This window comes from Dipodomys ordii, unplaced genomic scaffold (genome assembly GCF_000151885.1).
Source record: "Dipodomys ordii isolate 6190 unplaced genomic scaffold, Dord_2.0 Scaffold58, whole genome shotgun sequence".
Classification (NCBI taxonomy): Eukaryota; Metazoa; Chordata; class Mammalia; order Rodentia; family Heteromyidae; genus Dipodomys; species Dipodomys ordii.
In genome coordinates this window covers 4531347-4550992 of record NW_012267274.1, presented here as the reverse complement: position 1 = coordinate 4550992, position 19646 = coordinate 4531347, and positions in this window count along the sequence as shown.

Genomic DNA, 19646 nt, shown 5'->3' with positions numbered 1-19646 from the left:
GTCATCTTGCTTTGCAAATCCCATAACCCCGCCTCATCTTGAGATAAACCCCCTAGAAGATGCATCCTAAAATAAATACACACCTGTCGTGTACTCTTCTAGACTGCCAACCTCATCAAAAACTAGGACAGACTTAGCCAAGAGGCTGGGGAGACATGACCACTAACTGTGACATTGGGTCATGCGTGGGACAGAGCAACAGGAAAAGCATGTTACGTAACAGCAAAAGAAAGAAGACGAAGCGTGACCCTAATTTCAGATATGATGCCAACATTTTCTCAGTAATTGTAATCAACGTATAATACTAATGTAAGATGCTAAAGTAACAGAGCTGGGTACCTGTGGTTCACACCTATAATTCTAGCTACTTAGGCTAAGATCTGGAGGATTATGGTTCAAAGCCAATCCCATTCAGAAAAGCCAGGCTGGTGGTGTGGCTTACATAGTAGAGCACTAGCTGAGCAAGCATGAGGCTCTGGGCTCACACCCCAGGATCACCAACAAATAAAGATTAAACTAGCTGATCAAGCATGAGGCTCTGGGCTCACACCCCAGGATCACCAACAAATAAAAATTAAAATCTGGGCTTATCACTGCCCTCCCAACCAGCCTTCATCAGAGGGAGGCAATGCGACGTAGAGTGTCTGTGAAACATTTATACTAGCGTCTCGACATTCCTATAAACCTAACAACTGCTCCAAAGGTATAGGCCACTAATAACATTTCAAATTGAATCCGAAGCCTGCAAGAATATCCATACAGTTCTGAAGTGGTGCAGTTTCAAAAGGCTCGCCAAGGGCTGGGCTCACCAGGGCTTCACATCAGCAAATCAGAGCCTTTGCTGCTCACCTCTTCTCCAGCTGCACTGCTTATTAGATGGAAGAAAAAAAAATGCAGTGGCTGTGGTTGACCATTGTGGACACAGCTCCTCAGCAGGCTTTCCTGGAGTTTAAGAAGGTGTAGAATGTGAAAACAGTAGGTTTCTAAGCAAGGGGAAGGCCCTTCAGTGTACTCCTGGGGACTCCTGGAACACCGTGCTGAGATGCAATGCCATCTTCTTTGTGCTAGACTCTGAGGCACAGTACAGAAGTGAAAAGGACAAGCATGCTGTAGGGAGGTGAAATCATGGGACTGTCACATAACATGCTGGTCAAAAAACGGTCTGAGGCACACCGATGGCCATACCTCTAATCCTAGCTACACAGGAGGCCAAAACCTAAGGATCTGCGGTCTGAAACCAGCCTAGATAGGAAAGTCCACAAGACTCCTGTATCCAATTAACCACGAAAAAGCTGAAGGGGAGTTATGGATCAATGGTAAAGTTGACAGCCTTGAGTGAAAAAGCTAAGGGACAGTATCCAAGTCCTGAGTTTAAGCTTTAGTACCAATGTGTGTGTGTTTGTGTGTGCACGCACGCACACACACACACACACACACACACGGGTCAGAAACAGAACCCAGCCTCTCCCAGATCCTGAGACCCAGTTACCTACTCAGAGAATTATATATTATGGTGGGTGGCCAAGGAGAAGTAGCCATGATTAAATAGAAGATGTTCTGTGTCTACACACCAGAGTGCTTGACCTTTGTATTTCTTGATCCTCTGATCCTTCATGAGTCTATGTCCAAACAATCCTGAGTGTACCAGTCTCATCTGACCCTTTAGGAGTCAGGTTGGATATAGGACTCCAGCCCTGCCCTCAGAGGACTGATCAGGGAAGATCAGGGGTACAAAAGTATACCTGGATGCTCTCTAGTTCAGCTTGCTGGGGTTTGGGAGTGTTTTGCTTTGTTTTATTTTTTGTCGGTCTTGGGGCTTGAACTATGGGCCTGGGCACTGTCTCTCAGCTCTTCAGCTCAAGGTGAGCACTGTACCACTTGAGCAACAGCACCAGCTCTGGTTTTCTGAGTGGTTTATTGGAGATAAGAGTCTCAAGGACTTTCCTATCCGAGCTGGCTTTGAACCTTGATCCTCAGATCTCAGCCTCCTGAGTAGCTAGGATTATAGGCGTGAGCCACCAGCGCCCAGCCCTACTGAGTTTTGATGAATGTTTGGAAAGAAGCAAACCAAAATGGTCTTGCTGGTTTTCTTTGAGCACTGGGGCTATTAATTCATTATGTTTCTCTTCTTTATATTTGTATGGCTTTCTGATTTTTCTATAATCAGCACACATTATTTTATTATGGGAAAAATAAACTTAGAAATATCAATCATGCGCACTGAGGATGAGAAACTGCCAGGGTTTCTGTGCAGCCTTCAGTGTGATTGGGGACAGAGCCATTTGTACACAAAAGTAGCCAGGACTGTGCAACAAGTACAGTTCTAAAAAGATGTTTTATATGTCATTTGGAAATTCAAAGGAAGCTAGTTGTGACTTCCCATAAATGTTTCAAACAGACCCATAGCCCAAGTACACGTCATGTCTGCACTACATAAACATCACTTTTCATCACAGTTCCTCCCATGTGTGAGGAATAAACCATTCACAACACAGACTTATAGCTTGACATCCTCTTGTTGGTCAGTGGAAGCTAATGTGAATCCCAGTTTACAAATTAGGAGACAAAACTACAGCTTTGTGCAGGTTTTTCTCCAAGTTGCCCAATAGTGAATGTCAGAATGAATATCAAAGCTCCGAAGCTTTGCGTTTCAAATTCATTAATCAGTCTGTCCCTCGGAGGGGCAGCGACTGGCTGCTCATCTCAAATACTTTGGAGCAGAGGAATGTCAGAACTCTTCAAGAAATGATTCAGAGAGAAATATGGGACTAATTATTAAAATGTATACCTCAGGCACAATTTGGGGACATTAACAGCAAAAGCACAGGAATAGAACCTAGTTGACTGCATCTAGTCCTGTAGCACATTACAGGCAATTAAACAAGATGTCTTTCTGTACCTACACTAAGCTCTGCCCCCATCTGAGAGCCACCTTGCCAGCCTTGTTGTCTTTTTGACATCTTAGAACAACTTTCCTACACCTGCCTGAGCAGCACACAGCAGCTCTGGTGTCTTCCATTTTCTGACCAAACCTCATCCCCAGCCTCTCTCTCTGTATTGGAGGTTTGGACTCCAGGGGCTCCTGCTAGCTTGTCAGGTGTTCTGGCACTTGAGCCACACCCTCGTCCTTTCTTCTTCAGGCGTTTTTTCAGGTGTGGAGTCTTGCATTTTTGTCTGGGCCAGGCTCGACCCATGATTGCCCTATTTCTTCCTCCAATGGAGCTGGAAACATAGGCTCACACTACTGCATTTGGCTTCTTAGTTGGGATGGGATTCTTGCGAACTTTTTCCCCCAAGCTTAAGTTCTAGACCTTCTCTCCTCTTCACCCTTACTATTCTCTAGAGAACTCAGGATTTTTAAGTCATCGTATCCTGAATCCATATCTTCCCGTCTGGATACTTCACACTGTCACAGTCTGGCTCTGGACACGTTCCTTTCAGTGTGTCCTTATCCTCACCACCTCAAATTCAACATGTTCAGACAAAGGCAGACATTTTCTATCCTACCAGCCTTGTCAAAGGCCACCGCCATTCATCACCCTCTCCTCGCTGGTGACATTTTGACATAGTCCTTTCTGTATTTCCCAGAGTCAACAACTCCAGTGGGTACTGTGTACTTTGTTTTCATTCTCCTTTGTGTTAAAAAACTCTCCCACTTCTGCTCAGAACACTGTCATTGTCCTGGCTTAAACATCACACTAACAATGCATTAATTGATCTAAATGGATTTTCAATTCTCTGCAAGTTGTGATCTGTTAGCTCTGCATTACCCATTATGAAAGATGGCTGGTGGAGCTGAGACCTGGATCTCAGAATCCACAAGTTCTTAAAGGTTCCTCCAGTCTTAAAGGAGGGGACATTTGAGAAGAGAAATATCTATGGCAGAATCTTCCACAAAAAACACAAAAACTGGGGCTGGGAAGGTAGCTCAGTGGTAGAGCGCTTGCCTTGCATGCCTGAGGCCCTGGGTTCACTTCCTCAGCACCACATAAGCAAAAAGAAAAAAGCCGGAAGTGGCGCTGTGGCTCGAGTGGTAGAGCACTAGCCTTGAGCTGAAGAGCTGAGGGACAGCGCCCAGGCCCAGAGTTCAGGCCCCACGACCAGACCCAAAAAAAGAAAAACCCACACAAAAACACAAAAGTCAACATTGATATGAGTGTCCAAGTGCAGAGCTGGACATTTAAGGCCAAGTCACACAAGGACCACGCCACAGCAGGTCTTCCAAGTCAGAGTGTGGATTTTGAGTTTTCTGGAAAGCTGTCCTAGAGATTGTGTGGGATGCAGAGGTGGGAGCTCGGGGGATGTGCTGGTACTGGGGCTTGAACACAAAGCTCTTACTTTGTTGTTGTTGTTCCTGTTCAAGGCTGGCTCTCCACCACTTGGACCATAGCTACACTTCCAGCTTTTTGCTGGTTAAAGATATGAGCCTCACAGATTTTTCTGCCCAGACTGACTTAGAGCTGTGAGCTTCAGATAGAGCTAGGATTATAGATAGGCATGGGCTACTTTAGCCTGTCCTAGGGATTTTAAGCAAGGTCAAACTGACTCACACTGAAAACAGTCCCTGCCCAACAACTGAGTCTATGGAGCCTGGAAAAGAATGGATTAGAATCATCCAGAGGTAAAAATGCAGCATCAAACATAGATTACAGAGTCAATAAATGTGCATTGATTATAATGGTGAACATCAACTCAGCAACTGCTATGCTAATCATTCTGGCCTGGAAACACTTGGAATACAATTCCAAGTCCTCCCTGAGGCCTGCAAGTTCTAGAATTTTGTCCCCTGTTAGTGCCCCCTTGCCCTTTCTATTGTGACCATACTGAGCCCCCTCTGAGCCCTTTAGATGCTCACCTCTGCCCCACCTCCCCTCCTTCAATTTGCTGTACCTTCTCTTGAGAAGATGCTTTTCTCAACCCTTCATGAAACCCCACAAACCTCATTAGCGGATCTCAGGTCAGATGTCACCCCTCGGAGAGGTCACTATCCAAACTTGTTTTATTTATTTACCCCTTTTGTCTGTCTACCCACTCTCCAATCGAAGCTAGCAACACCAAATGGTATTTGTCTTTCGAATCCCTGCTCGGTTCCCAAGTGTGGACAAGTATTTGTTGTATTTGTGAAATACACTCAAAACAAGTTATTTTTTAAAAATTCCCCCAGCGTGCCTGTGATTGTGATGACACGGGTGGGAGCCTGGGGCTCCTGCCTCGTTCTTCAAAGTTCTGACAGGTGACAGCAGTGTCTGGTGCCTTGCGGGCGGATGCACACAAGCAGAGCCACACGAGTCTTATTTATGAGCCAGAATTCCAATTTACTTACTTTTAATGAGAAAGAACGGCCGTGTCAACCAGAGTCCTCATCTAAAACATTTTGCTCATTATGTGCCCAGCAGGAAGGCTTCCTCAAGGAGCCGCAATGAGATCAGAACAGGAAACTAAGGAACCATAGTAGAAATTGCCATCATGGTAGCCTGTCATTCCCTTCTGTGCTCACGAGTGTCTACACCTACCGTGCTACCCAAGGGCGAGCGACACCTCAGCAGGCACACCGAAAGGCGGATTATTAGAAATTGGAGTACATTTCTGTCGACTCAAAAAGTTCTGGAAGGCTAGCTCTGAGATGCTTATTAACTCATGATGTACTTGGTTCTTGTGCCACCATTTAGAACACTGCATTTTCTTTATAAGAAAAAGGTACACTGAGTTCTAACTCAGATAATTGTTTTAAACCTGAAATCCTGTGTGCCTCTATGGGGCAATATCTTCAGAATTCTGAACAGCCACAGCAAGGGCCTGGCCCACCCCTGTCCACTTGCTACACTCAGTCACTGGGCCTTCGTGGCTTTGGGAGCCAGGAGGAACTTGAGGCATGGGAAGGCAGGGGTTTCTGGGTCAGAGAACACCTGTCGAAGGTTACTGAGTCAGTCGACACTCCTAAGTCCTCATGACCATGGGAAAAGGGGAGCAATCTGGAAGTGGGTACCCAGAGGATCTGTGCAACTTTAATTTTCTAGTGTTGCCTTTTACCATTGAATTTGGGGAACTCAAATGGGAAATCCTAATTTATATAGTTAAATTGGATAACATAAACTGTTATATCCTAGCACCCAAGTCTTAAACTCAGAGAAGTTGTAATTCTATTAAATTGGACAGGCATCTCTTAGGCAAATGGTTTGATCAAAGAACATTTTTTTAATATACTTGATTAGAATTCTTATGTTCTCAGTTTCTTAAATGAAATAGTTTCAGTATCTGAATGTTTGTATTGTCTTAAATAGAGAAAGCCATTTTTTTAAATATAAAGGAAACAATGTGGAAACATTTGTTTTTGCTTTTATGATGTTTCTGTACTGAGGCTTGCACTCAGATTTTGGACACTGCCCCTTAGCCTTTTTGTGGTGCTTCAGTACTGGGGCTTGAACTCAGGGGTTGGACACTGTCCCTTAAAGGCCTTTTTTTGCTCAAGGATGATGCTCTATTCCTGACCCACAGCTCTACTTCCTGCTGGTTAACTGGAGATAAGAAACTCTCAGATTTGTCTTTCCATTCTGGCTTTGAACCTTGATCCTCAGATCTCAGCCTCCTAAGTAGTTAGGATTACAGGTGTGAATCACCAGCACATAGCCACTTTAGAAACTTTTAAACAACCTCCTCTCAACCATACTCAAACTTATTCTGCTTTATTACTTACAGAACTTTCCAGTCCCATGCTGGTGAATGGGTATCTTATCACAGAATATCTGTGGAGTCTTGGTTTAAAATCCACGCTAATGATACACTGATTATTCTAGATGAATTTTCAATTCTCTGTGAATATGCATAGTAAGAGAGTAGCTGGGAAGTAGCCAGACTTTCTCCGCTTCTGATCATGTGGGTTTGCATAGGGTAATGGACGAGGAGATTGATTTCCCTTGGATGCTTGCTTAATCACTGCTAGAAGGCTGGGGAGGGCGTGGCTTGGGTAGACAGGGACTGTCCACTGCATATGAAATGGGAGTAGTTGCCATTCATTTAGCAACGATCTGGCAACCCCATAGCCAAGTGTGAAGAGTCTTGCAAACAATATCTGACCATTTATAAGGGGAAAACTCACATTTCTTGGTTGTGTTAATAGGCATTTTTTAACATCGATAAACTTCAGCTTTTTCTTGTTTTTCTTGTTTTTTTTTTCATTCAGGAATTATTTGTTCCTATCTACTGCCCATTTCTAACTAGTCTGTTTATTTACATGAAACTTTATATGGTAAGAGTGACCACATAAAGTTGTTTCCATATCCAACATTGCCATATAAAAATATTACCATCTCCAACAGGGCTCCTTCCAAAACAAAATGGCTGCGGGGTCAGCCAGAACCCTCTCGTTGTAAGAGCAGAAGCATGGAGTCACACCTCTAGGAATGACTCTCTCCTGTTGTTCAGAAGTGGGGTGCTGGTGTCATAGGCTAAGGGTGAGCAGCATTTCAGGTTTCCATGAGCAGAGGGTTTGAGGGTTTGAGTTCTTCTTTTCACTAAAGATGGACCTTCTATATATACAGGGCACCTTGGACTTAACCCCACTGAAGATAGACCTTCTATATATACAGGGCACCTTGGACTTAACCCCACTGAAGATAGACCTTCTATATATACAGGGCACCTTGGACTTAACCCCTGGAGAAGTTGAGAGAACAAGGGGCAATGACTTAGTGCCTGAACATGGTAGTGCTCAGCTAAAGGGAACATTGCAAGGAGAAGAAGGGAAAGAATCTTTTCCTTAACCTCCCTTGACTGCCAGGCTCCTTTGACTGGGCAACACCCTGCTGACAGGGAGCTGGACACCCAAGGAGAGGAAAGGCCAAATGTATAAGGCTGAAGCAGACAGACAAGCTGACTGAAGAGGAGACTTGCTGGAAGGTTGTTGCAAAGTGCCAGCTATACCCAGCTTTGAGCAGGTGGGGATCAAATGTGAGGGAAAGGGAGAGAAAGCAAAAGGCTTCTAGAGGATGGCCAAAGGATGCCCTTTCTGAGCTGTCGCCTCGTGTTCCTCTCTGCCTACACAGCTTGGAAACACATAGCATGAAGGAAAACATGAGGAGATGGATGCCCAGAGGAGAAACAGCACTGAGTGAGACAAACCCCATGCACGACATTGTATTCTGGGTCTGCTTTGGAGCTTTGTTCTCACAGAGCGTCTTTTCTTTGTTCTACATGAGTGCGTGGCTGAGAGTTCCCTCTCTTTCTCCCTCCCCCTCTCTCCCTTCCCCTCCCAGGCATAGACTTCCAGCCTTACTCACCACACCTCCACCACTGAGAAGTCTTCCATGACAGTCATGGTGGATACAGGAGAGTGAACAGGAAACTGAAGTGCAAGAGAAGTTGTCAGAGTTAGAAAATAACAATAGAGCTTCCAGTGGAATCTGACTTGGAGATAAATGACAGCATTTTAGCATAAGTGTACCTGTGCAATACTGGAGTCATACTTACACTAAAAAAAAAAAAATCGCTGGCTGAAGTCTGTATTAGTCTACAAGTCCTCTGCTTTACCTGACAGTCTTAGATCCAGTCTTCCTAGCGGAGTCTACAGGCCCACAAAGCCAAAAATCTTCAATCATTTCTTAGGAAGATGCTCTAGTTTCATGATGTAAAGTTCACAGAAGAAAGCCTGCACTTAACTAGTCCATATCAATTTTCAATGCAAATTCATAACATCTCTATGACACAGAATCTGGGACCGAGTAACCTGGTAACATATTTGGATGAGAAAGAACAAACTTCTTAGCAACCTGATTCTCTTAATCTCCAAGCTTCTCCAACCCAACTGCTGGACGACAAAAGTCTACACACAATAAAGTGTTTCATTCAGGGCTCACATGACTCCATCTGTCACCAAAACACATGTTTGGCACCGACTGAAAGCCAAGAGCAGTCTCACAAATATTTCAAAACTGAATTTATATCTTTCTAACACATGGTTTATATACGGATGTAATACCTAGAGAGCTTCACAATTCTTCAATAATATCCTGGCTCAACTACAAATGATGTCTGCAGCAGACCACAATACCAACATGATTGGCTTTTAAAATACGTTAAAGAAAGTTAAGTTTATGAAGAGGGGTGCTGCCAGGGATGCCTGTTTTAGTATGCAATTGTTATAAAATGAAGGACTAGAATCCAAATATATCCACGATAAGCCAAATATTTGCCTAATTCCTTATACAAAAAGGAAGCTAAGCTCCCTCTAAGGCTCTCAATTCAGATTGTAGTTATCAAGAGCGGTAAGTCACATTTTAATGTGCTCTAGAAATCCCTTATGTTCCAGACACTTCTGAATATCTCTACCACCTAGCAAAACCGGACATTTGATCTGTAACAATACACACACCTGCAGGATCACCTCTGCTGTTCAAATTACAGTAAGTACACAGAACAGATCTTCTGTATGCGGATACACATTTAGCTGTACTGTCTGCTTGCCTCACTAGTGCTCTCCCATTAGATGATTTCTGGAGGAAAACTGAAAATATTGAAATACAGATATTTTGTCTTTGGTGTCAAAACCCCACATATTTTGTAGATTTTTTCCCCTCCTTTTCCCTCCAAGTGTGTGATAGCGTGTAGACACAGCTCCAGTCTATTAGAGAACAGGCACTACTCAACATTGGCTGGCCAGCAAAGTTCTTGTAAATATTTCAGTACCCTCCCTGTTCTCAAGAAGAAAATGGAAAAACTGAAACAACTCAGAAAAAGCAGAGTCCACACACTAGCACCAACTATAACGCTGCTGACTTTTCCAGCGTGAACTCGAGATTACTGTTCACGAGAAGCCCTGGGTGTGGAGTAATGAGATTGTCACATTGATTTTCTGTGGAAATCCTGTAAGTATTATTCAAAACTTGACAGTATCGGAACCAATCAGAGCCAGCTGGTGGAGGTGGCAGGAGGGGGATCTCTTATCTCAAAATCACACACCTCTCAGGGGGACAGCCAAGCTGGGAAGTAAGGGATTCTCTAGAAGGCAGAACTTGAAGAAGGGAAGACAGCAGAGGGGAATTTGGTCCCAGGGACTCATCACCAACAGGCCCAGTTTGACTGGCACTTCTACCACCATTCTAGAAACTTCTTGCTCCAGCGTCTTTGTCTCTGTCCTCATCTCTCGGAGGATTTGCCGTGGTAGCCTGTATGAAGCTATGCCATGTGGTAAATGGCAATGGTGGTTGGTGACTCCAGGCACGATACAGGACACTCCCATTCTGCATACATCACCCCCCACAGACCTGCTAAGATAGGATCTCTCCACACTCTCTGTGTTCAAGAAGGGGAAACCGAGCCTCAGGCCAGGTGCTCACCCCTTGCCAGAGCTCAGTTGGCTCAAGTTCAGCATTTCAACTTGCTCCATACCTTCAGATGCAGGATTCCTGTGGTCTCGACAGCTGACTGTCCCCAGGCCTTGACCCTTTTAACCTGCCCCATTCTTCCTCACTGCTGTCTTGACACACACTGGGCTCCCATCTGTCTGGTCCCTCTCCTCATCATGTCTGCACCTGCTGCTCAGGATAGTCAAAGTAAACGGCAGGGAAGGCAAAGCCAGGATGTGAAGGCAGCTGAACTAGCCAGAGAACAGAGCAGAGGAGCTCTGAGGTCCAGCACCCCCTTACTCAGTCTCCCAAGCTGGTGCCAGGTGACTGGGGCTGCTGGCTCTTCACTCTGGCTTCCTTCGGCTTCAGCTTCTTACTCTGCTACTGTACTGACCTCACCAGGAAGGTCTGCCATTTTCACGGACAGGCCAGTTCTTGATCTTCCTGGACGTTTCCCTGAGTTCTCAGAGTAAGGCAGGTTCCCATCCAGGGCTTTCCCAGGTTTCCTGGCTATCCTGCTCTGGTATGCTCAGTAACATAGTCCCCTTCTTGAGGTAGAAACAAGTACTGGGGCCTGGGTCATCTGGTGCTGGGAGAGCTAAGCAAGAGTTAGTAGAGCCTCACCTCTCAGCCCGTAGCACTGTACCTTGGACCTATAACAGGCTAAATAATTGCACTGAGGAGATATGATTGAGAATACCAAAGTCAGATGAAAGCTGTCAGATAAAACGAACAAAAGAACCTGACACTGGTGGCTCACGCCTGTAATCTTGAGATCTGAGGATAGCGGTTCAAAGCCAGCCCAGGCAGAAAAGTCTGTGAAACTCTTATCTCCAGTAAACCACTCAGAAAACCGGAAGTGGCGCTGTGGCTCAAGTAGTAGAGCACTTGCCTTGAGCTGAAGAGCTGAGGGACAGCGCCCAGGCCCAAAGTTCAAGCCCCACCATCGACAACAACAAAAAAGTACAAAAGTATCTCTGGTTTGTTGTGGGTCTGGGGCCCAGAAACCACATGCCAGTCTCCCCATCAATACAGCAGTGCATCCACTGTGCTCTGCCTTCCCAGCATCCTCCTCTCCGGGGAGGAGCACCAAGTCCTCATGGCTCTGGGAGCGTTAGGTGTTGTCTAGACACTCCTCAATTCCAGCACCGAACCATCTCCATTCTTTGGATGCACACCCAAGGAGTGGACTGTGGGTGTGCTCTCGGGTCACTAGAGGACACTGGAGAAAGGCCATTGAGTCATTCCACTGAGGCCTTGGGCCCCAACATTTGTCAGGCCCCCTCAATGGGCCAGACCCACCCAGCTAGTGGTTTGCTTGATGTTCTTTAGCAGTACTGAGACAAAACATAAGGTTGAGGCAGGAACAAGTCATTCCTTTTTCAGTTCTCTGTCAAGCCTTCTAATTAGGACAGAGTCTGTTTGGTGTAACACGATCCACAGCTATTGGCCATCCGCCCTTTTGCACAAAGGAAGCAGGGCTCTAGCCCAAGGACGGGAGCGGACATGATTGCTGGCTGGAATTTAATAACACTGTTTGGCTTTCCTTTGATTTGTTTTTATAGTATTTATGTCAAGTGATCCTGGCCTTCTATTTATAATATGGAAGTACAATTTCCTTCTTAAATAAATCGAAGCAAAATAGGTCAATTAACAAAGGAAGATTTGAGAACAATCAAGAAACAGTAATAGTAGCACAGGTAATACATATCTAGCTAAAATTCCTAAAGGTAGTTCTCAGATAACATGGTCGCCACTGCCATAAGTATAATTACATGGGAAGCTGGATAAACAAACCGAGTCTCATTGCCATGGCAGAGGTATGATCCTGATTCAGGCTGGGGGACAAGAAGGCGCATTCACAAGCTCTCAGGGCTGTGGGGTTTTAAATGCCGGCCATTTGGTAGACCAATGAGACCAGGCCTTTGAGCCAACTGTCTCTGACCACTACCCTGAAAGCAAAGTCCAAGGGCTGTTCTTGGTATGGGCATTTCCCATTTGTTCCCCAGATCATGCTTCTCTCTACTTCTCTAAAACATCCTTCCTTCATGGAGGGAGGAGGGGACACTGAAGCCACTCCTACCTGGCAAATAAGCCACAGGGTGAAAGAGATATAGCCACAGGAGAGGGGGAAGGGAAGCCACTCCTTAGCTCTGAATGGATAGACGACCTATTTTGTGAGACCATTCTGAAACCTACCAGGTTCTTGTGAGCATCTAATATATGTGAGGCTCTTGAAGTCAAAAATCAGAGGCCCTACATCCAGCTCTGAGAAATTCCCCAGTCTCAGTGGGGAAGACAACAGCATCCACAGAGAGGTCAGAAAAGACCCAAGGACCATCGCCAGAAGGAAGGAAGGAAGGAAGCAGGGAGGTGGGAAGGGTAGTGGTCAGGGAGGTTGCTTTCCAAGGTCAAGGGTAACAAGTCAAAGGGGAAGAAGGAAGGAGCAGCACTCAAGGCCAAAAAAAGCCATCTGTACAAAGAAGAGGCACAGATGATAAAATATGGTGGATATGGTTTATGTTATTTGTCATTTTCCTCCATTGTATCTGCAGAGTCCCTCAACCTGTTTATGAAAGAGCTGAGTGAGAGGAGAGCTTCTGGTAGTAAAGTGAAAAAGAAAAAAGATTTATGAGTCCTCTAATGCTAACCACAGTTTGTGAATAGACAAAGCTAATAGAATCTAGGTCCAGCCTAGTCCTGCTCATCTCCCTTTTTGGAGATTTCATAATGAGCCCTCCAGAGTCCCTACAAAGAGACGGAAAACTCCTTTTCGTAGCCTATCAACTGCTCTGGCACAGTCAGTTGATAGCAAGCTTCCAACTGCTCTCATCTGGGGTGTCCATTCCCCTGGGAACCCCTGGTAAGTTCCTTTCCACAAATCCACAAGTCACATCTTAAGCTGGCCAGGGAATGATGGCTACTGCAAATGCCAACATGTCCAAAAGAAATGGACTAAGGTAAATCTGGGCTGGCATATCTACAATGTTTTTAGGCTGACAAACTCTATGGAGAGGGAAATATTTGCATATATTTACTTAGACCTACTTTTCTTTTTTTTGGGGGGGGGTATTCCAGTCGTGGGGCCTGAACTCTGGGCCTGGGCACTGTCCCTCAGCTCTTCAGTTCAAGGCTAGCACTCTACCAATTGAGCCACAACACCACTTCCGGCTTTTTTCTTTTTGCTTATGTGGTGCTGAGGAATCGAACCCAGGGCCTCAGGCATGCAAGGCAAGCGCTCTACCACTGAGCCACCTTCCCAGCCCTTTAGACCTACTTTTCTATTAACACTTCATCTAGGCCTCCAGGAACTCCCCCGGTTCTTCCCTAGTTTGGCATCTAGTATTGGAAAAGTCATCTGTCCTTCCCAGCCTTCCCGATCAGCAAAATACTTTTCTTCTTAGTGTTTCTGAAGCCTAGTAATTAGGTTTCTGGAAATAATTTTCACTCTGATAAAAGTCTTAGAATTGATGGAGGTGTGTCTCAAGGGGTAGGAGCATCTGACTAGCAAGCATTAGGCCTTTAAAAAAGTCTAGGATGTATCCTGTAATGATGCTAGATTCTTAGGGTAATTGGCTTCGGCCCTAAACCAAGCTTCAGCTTTCAAATAATGATCCTATGGATAAGAAAATCAAATATTCTTAAAATGTCCATATAACCCAAAATGATCTCAAAATTCAGTGTAATTCCCATTAAAATTCCAGTGTTATTTTTCATAGAAATAGGAAAAAAATTTCTAAAATTCATATGCAACCACAAGTATGTAAGGGAATCAAGAGCAAAATAACAAAGGCTAGCATCACTACTTGAATTCAAAGTATTAATAATGAAGTGATTGTAATTAAAATACCATTATAAATATATCCATCAAAGGAAGAGAACAGAGGTCCAGGAATTAATTCATGTGGATACAGCCAACTGATTTTTGACAATGGTTCTAAAAACACACAATGGAAAAAGAGTAGCTTCCCAATTGATGGTGTTAGAAAAAGTGCATATCCACATCTAGAAGGATGAAAGCTGAACCTTCTTTCCCACCAAATACTCCAAAGTGGATATACATGAAGTCCTAAATTATAAAACTACTAGAAGAAAACAGTGTAATACTAGTTTGGATGATGATAATTTTTTATTTGCCTCAAAATGAGATGTAACAAGTAACCAAAGACAGATAAGATTTCTTCAAACTCAGAAGCTTCTCTACAACACAGAGATAGTTATCAGAATAAGTGAAGACATAACCTATGAACTGGGAGAGAATATTTGTAAGTCATGCATCTATAAGAAGCTAGTATCTGAAATACATAAGGAACTCAAGCAAGTCCATATAAAGCAAACAACTAACCTGACTAAAAATTAGGCAAGGAATATGAAGAGATATTTCTCCAAAGAAGACAAATCCATCACACACACACACACACACACACACACACACACACAAACACATATACATACATACATACATACATACATACATATATGAAAAACCACTCTGCACCACTAATCAATGGGGAAATGCAAACTAAATCCAGTGAGACATAACCTTACACCTAAGAGAATGGCTATTATCAAAAAGACAAAGATAATAAGTATGGTCAAGGAAGAGGAGAAAAGGGAAACCTTTGTGCACTATGTCTGGGAACATAATGGAAAACTCTTTAGCGACTCTAAATAGAATTGGCATGATCTAGTGGTCTCACTTCTGGAAATTTACCCAAAATATCAAGTTAATATGTCAGAGACATGCTTGTACTCTTATGATCATTACGATAATATTCACAATAGCCAGGTTATAGAATTAGCTTAAGTGATCCTTAATAGTCAAAAGGATAAAGGAAATGAGGCACATATATTCAATGGAAGACTACTCAGTCTTAACAAATAATATCTGTCATTCACAACAACATGGGTGAAATTTGAGAACATTTATGCTAAGTGAAATAAGATGGGTACAGAAAGACAATGATCACATGTTCTTACCTAAATACACAATGGATAACATGTTTACCCAGGGTTTTGTGACAGGAGAATGGGGGGGGGCGGGGAAATGGCCAAAGGATACAAAGCCTTAGATAAGAGAATATTGTTAATCCCACTTCTGGGCATTTACCCAAATGATCACAAGCAAGGCCACACTAAAGCTACCAGCACAGCTATGTTCATTGCAGCATTATTTACCATAGCTAAGATATGGAAACAACCCAGAATGGATCAAGAAAACGTGGTATATATACACAATGGAATTCTATGCTTCCCTCAGAAAGAATGACATCACCCCATCTGTAAATGGAAAGACTTGGAAAAAAATCACATTAAGTGAAGTAAGCTAGACCCAAAGAAACATAGGCTACATGATTTCCTTCATTTGTACTAATTAGTATATTTCTAGGATAGTCCTTATAGAGGATCACAATAGCTCAATCACTATGTACATATGACCATATAAAATGATGCTAATTGAAATTAACTCCAAGATATGGAAACGAGTATTTTGTTATTGCTGTTGACCTTGCTGTCATCAATGTGCCCTATCAAGTTCTTTCTTTTTATTTTTTTTCTTTTTCCCTTTGGCTTATCCCTGGTAGTCACTGTTTTTGATTCTGATATCCTCTCATCTTGTTTATATGGTTTTCTGATTTGGGGATGGTAAGGGAATAACAAAATGGTGAAATAAGGACAAGGGGTGAACCAATGCATCAGTGACACTCACAAGAAACTAAGTTGGAAATGAACTTTACAACTTCGAGGGGGAGGAGTCAGGGACAGGAGGGATACTGCCAGAAAAATGGAGTGGGTAACAATGGTTGGCAAGAAATGTACTCATCATCTTACATATGTAACCACTCTGTATAGCACCTTTACAACAAAATTTAATATATTTTTTTTCTTTTCTTTTTTCTTTTTGCCAGTCATGGGACCTGAACTCTGGGCTTGGGTGCTGTCCCTCAGCTTTTCAGTTCAAGGCTAGTGCTCTACCACTTGAGCCACAGCACCACTTCCAGCTTGTTCTGCTTATGTGGTCCTGAGAAATCAAACCCAGGGCCTCATGCATGCAAGGCAAGCGCTCTACCTCTGAGCCACCTTCCCAGACCAAAATAAAAAAAAAATTTTTTTGGGTCCATTCGTGGGGCCTGAATTCTGGGCCTGGGCGCTGTCCCTCAGCTCTTCAGCTCAAGGCTAGCACTCTACCACTTGAGCTACAGCGCCACTTCCGGCTTTTTTCTTTTTGCTTATGTGGTGCTGAGGAATCGAACCCAGGGCCTCAGGCATGCAAGGCAAGCACTCTACCACTGAGCCACCTTCCCAGCCCAAAAATAAAAACTTTTTTAAAAATAATATTGTTTGTTTAGAGACCTAGTGTACAACAGGGAGAATGTAGCTAATACTATACTACTATAATATATATTTCAAAATTACTAAGAGAACAAATTTAAACTGTTCTCACTGCAAAATCATGCTATAAATATCTGAGGTGATGGATATGCTAATTAGCTTTCTTTAATTATTCCACAATGCATTCATAAATTGCAACGTCACTTTGTACTCCATAAGTATACACAAGTATAAAAATCATAACATCACTTTGTACCCCATTAATATATGTCAGCACCATTTATCAATTTACAATAAAAAAGAGAAATGGGTATAATTATAGCCATAAAAATTAAATTACAATCAAGCATTACACATTCTTTATACTAATGAATCTAAAAATAAGGGTGCCAGAAAAGATTTTCCAGGAAAAGGGAATATCAGCAAAATCAACTCAGTAAGAAAGAGCAAAACGCCTGAGCAGGTAAGAAGTTGAAAAACACTTAAAGATTTATGTCTCATAAAGATGCTGGGTCTACATAATTTTAAGGGACAGCTTTTAAAGCCAGACATGACAGATTAGTGTCATGTAACTTTTACTATCCTGAAAACACACATCAAGTCAAAGATGGGACACCCAACGTTTGCCTGTGGCTGATCACAGAATGGCCATAATCCTTGGCTCTGTCTCCATCCAGTTCCCAAGAGCCCCTTACCTCAGGCTGGGAGGTAGCTTTGCAGCTCCTCTCAGGGGTAGAGAGCCCATCTCCCCCTCCTGATCCTGAGCTTGCCTTTTAGCTCAGAGGTACGATGTGTGCAGGTGCGACGCCAGTAAGGGATCTAAATGGATGTGCATGTGAGAACACACTTGCTCTTGTACCTCTGCCACCACCGTGAGAACGGCCAGGGCAGTCTGCAGGTGGGATGTTCAAGGCACTTGGAGAAGAGGCCAGTCACTGTGCCATGGTTTGTGCCCCTCAAAACACCAGCCAACTGGGGGGGAACTAGACCACCAGACCCAAATCCTGACTCAGGACACAAAGTCCCATGTGACGGCCTTAAGCCATGGAGTTTTTAATCAATAACCAATTCACATATAACAGTGCTTTGCCATTAATACAGATGTAAAAAAAGTCAAAATTCAAATACTTGGAGATGAAATTTAGTAGCATATTGAGCATATGATATTATCTAGATATAACTGAATGTGACCCCCAAATGTAAGGCTCTTTTGATATAATTATATTTATTTCTCTATCAATGACTAGTTACATTGATAAATCAATGAATAAATTTGTATTGATGGGTTCAAGCACAGAAGGTTTTACATCTAACAAAAGGAACTCAAAGAACTCTACAGAAGGAAAACACAGAGAGACACACGTACACAGACACGAGGTAGTATGCCTCAAGAAGTATCTGAGATCTCTCTCTGCTTTTCTAGCTCTTTCTCAGCTCTTTCCTTCTCTTCTCTTTCCCAGCTCCCTTCTCTCTCTGCTCTTTTCTAGCTCTCTCTGCTCTCTGCTCTCTGCTCTCTCTCTCTCTCTCTCTCTCTCTCTCTCTCTCTCTGCTCTCTCGCTGTTCTTTTCTAGCTCTTCTCTCTCTCTTTTCCAGCTCTCTTTCCCAGGCCTTTCCCCACCGCTTGGAGGACCAAGATGGCCTGATGCCAGCCAGAACGATGAATAAACCTACCCCTTGCCTGAAAAAAAAAAGAAGTATCTGAGAATCAGTGAATACTAATTTATATCCAATACCGATTATTTTTCAAAGCCTTATTTTAGAACTAGAGATACATATCTATAATCCTAGCCACCCAGGAGGCTGAGATCTGAAGATTGCAGTTCAAAGCCAGCATAGGGAGACAAATCAAAGAGACTATCTCCAATTAATTAGCCAAAAGCCAGAACTGAAGGTTTGGCTGAAGTGATACCATGTCAGACACAAGCAAAAACGCTGAGTGAGAATTCTAAGCCCTGGTTCAAACCCCAGTACTGGTACAAACAAACAAACACAACTAGAGAGGCCTTTCTTCATAATAATAATTTTCCATCCTAAATGAACAGTGAAATAATCCCTGGTAGAACAACAGGAGGCTTTAGGTAAAGTCTGAATGAGAAGAGGAGATTCATCCTCCTCATATACATTTGCAAAGCAGTTCTTTGTGTCAGATACTACGTTAGCACAATAAATAGAACTCTGAGAAATAAATGTTAGAAGAGAGAAATTATAGGTAATACAATTAGTTGCCTGGGAAACCCAAGAAAATCAACTAAACATCTACTAAAACCAGCAAGATATTTCAATAAACAGACTGGCTCCAGAAGGTCTGTATGTAAATCAATACAAGAAAATACCATTGCTAAATAAAACTGAAAAGCAGATCCTATTATAATGACAAGAAAAGAGAAGTAACTAAGAAAAAGATACATCTAAAATTGAAGTAGAAGATGGATGCTATTCAAATAAAATTATGGCTCACAGAAGAGTAGTGCCATAATATATAAATACCCCTTAATAAAAATCAACTAAGAAAACAAATACTTCAATGCTAAAATGACCAAAGGATATGAACTGATAATTTAAAAAAACAAGAATCATATATTGAAAGAAAAAAATAAAAATAAAGGAAAAATTCAACTGTGTTAGCATTTAATACGACCATTTACCTCCTCTTCCATCTCTGTTTCAGTGAACTTCTGAGAACTTCCATTAGCCTTTGGCCTGTCCCCTATACTCTCCAGAGAAGGCATAGAGATGCGTATCATAGATCTCTGGTAGAAAGAGCTGGACAGTGTGGCTCAGATCCCTCTGGGCCCCTTTTTTTCCTTGGCTCTGCCTACAGACCATCTGTTCTGGTGAGGAGCCGTCCACCATATGTTAAGGGATATAATCTAATCAGCAAGACTAAAGCAGGACTGGCCACTCTCAAGTTTGGAAGTAAATTGGTATGTGTGGAATACATGTGCCAAATACGCCAGAGACCTAGAGCAAATT